This window comes from Ammodytes marinus, assembly GCF_949987685.1.
Source record: "Ammodytes marinus genome assembly, chromosome: 3".
Classification (NCBI taxonomy): domain Eukaryota; kingdom Metazoa; phylum Chordata; class Actinopteri; order Uranoscopiformes; family Ammodytidae; genus Ammodytes; species Ammodytes marinus.
The window spans coordinates 35,475,084-35,477,583 of NC_137232.1; positions in this window are offsets into that span (position 1 = coordinate 35,475,084).

The window sequence follows — 2,500 nt, forward strand, 5'->3', positions numbered from 1 at the left end:
TAGGCCTTGGTCCAAGATATGCAGAAATATGGACATATGTGAGACCCTTTCTAAGGGAAAAAATAATAATTCAGACATTTTTTTTCAGCTATTATGCAATAAATTAAATGTACTTATGGATATTATAATTACTTTCTACAAAATCTGCTAGGAAATAAAACCCAAAATTCTACACACTGCAGGTTTAAGACCAGCCTAATTATGGCGTCTAAAGCCATTGTTTCAGGGCCTGAAGGTGATTTGAAAGACAACCCACTTATCCCCAAAGGAGGTAAAAATAACATTTCAGGGGTTATGACTGTTACGTCTACCTAAACTACATTCTTATATCTACTGTTCACATCTATTCTGAACATGTTGAGGAGATTCAAAATGTTGTTGTACAGAAAGGTTTGTTGGATACCACTCTTTCTGGCAGACTGGGTGACATCATGTAGGCAGCGTTTAGTGTGTGTGTCTCTGTGTGTGTGTGTGTGTGTGTGTGTGTGTGTGTGTGTGTGTGTGTGTGTGTGTGTGTGTGTGTGTGTGTGTGTGTGTGTGTGTGTGTGTGTGTCTGTCCGTGTGTCTGTCTGTCTGTCTGTCTATCTGTCTGTGTTTGGTCTGTCTGTCTCTCTTTGTGTGTGTCTGTGTGTGTGTCTGTCTGTCTGTCTGAATGTCTGTCTGTCTGTCTGTGTGTCTGTCTGTCTGTCTCTTTGTCTATCTGTCTGTGTCTGTCTGTCCATGTGTCTATCTGTCTGTCTGTCTGTCTGTCTGTCTGTCTGTCTGTCTGTCTGTGTGTGTGTGTGTGTGTGTGTGTGTGTGTGTCTCATTAAGACTTAATCATCAGGTTAATGTGTTCTCTCTGGGACAGCTCTGTGGTCACCTCCTCCTGAGTGACAGCTGCTTGTCCCGCCCACTTAAACACACACAATTAGACTCCCATTGTACCTCAGTGCTCCCTGTTGGTCTTTAACCAGCTTTAAAGCTGAAGTGCGTAACTTCTGTCGTCCCCCATGAGGAATTATCTGTCTGTCTGTCTGTCTGTCTGTCTGTCTGTCTGTCTGTCTATCTATCTATCTATCTATCTATCTATCTATCTTTCTGTCTGTCTGTCTGTCCGTCCGTCCGTCCGTCCGTCCGTCCGTCCGTCCGTCCGCCCGCCCGCCCACCCTTCTGTCTGTCTGTCTGTCTGTCCGTCCGTCCGTCCGTCCGTCCGTCCGTCCGTCCGTCCGTCCGTCCGCCCACCCATCCATCCATCCATCCACCCACTCCTTCCTCCCTCCATCCATCCATCCATCCATCCATCCATAAATCTATCTATCTATCTATCTATCTATCTATCTATCTATCTATCTATCTATCTATCTATCTATCTATCTATCTATCTATCTATCTATCCATCCATCCATCCATCCATCCATCCATCCATCCATCCATCCATCCATCCATCCATCCATCCATCCATCCATCCATCCATCCATCCATTCCTCCCTCCCTCCCTCCCTCCATCCATCTATAAATCTATCGACCTTAAAGCTACAGTGCGTAACTTCTGTCGCCCCCATGAGGAATTCTGAGTTATTACAACAACACTGTCGGTGCATCTACATGAGCACCGTAAAAATTGTCCGTAGATTTTACAGTGGAAAACTGTCAAACCATGACAGAAAAAGAACGTAATCTTAAATAAAGATTAATACAGTTTTTTTAACAGTGAAAAACCATAAATATACACAGTTGCCAAAACAGTGATTTTTGCATATTTTTCGTGTAAAAATTACGATATTATACCGTTAAATAATATTGCACCGTTTAATTAATTACGGAAATATCCTGTAAAATTGTAAAAACAGCCAAAACTGTATCTTTTGCTGTTTTTTTTTGTAAAAAATACATGTCAGACAGACAGACAGACAGACAGACAGACAGACAGACGGATAGACGGATAGACAGATAGACAGATAGACAGATAGACAGATAGACAGATAGACAGATAGATAGATAGATAGATAGATAGATAGATAGATAGATAGATAGATAGATAGATAGATAGATAGATAGATAGATAGATAGATAGATAGATAGATAGATAGATAGATAGATAGATAGATAGATAGATAGATAGATAGATAGATAGATAGATGGATGGATGGATAGATGAAAAAACATATTTACCATCAAGAATCAGCTTTAATTTGTCATTGCACATTTACAGAACAACGATAATCTGTTTACAGTTATACCAAGAGCCAAGAGATCTTGGTTGCGTTCCGAATCTCCTCCTCTTTCTTTTTTCTATTCTACATACTACATCCGACGATAAAAAGAATCTAGTTAGGATGCAGTAGGCATACTATTGGGACATACTTTTACTCTCTTATTTCATCATAACATTGCTCCTTGATCTTGCCTCTTGCTTTTATATCCGTCGCATCCCCGTTTGTTTTCATATGGAGGCTTCGTCAATGTGACGTCACTTCACGTGCGCATTGGATTGTGGGTCAGAATCGCCCAAATAGGA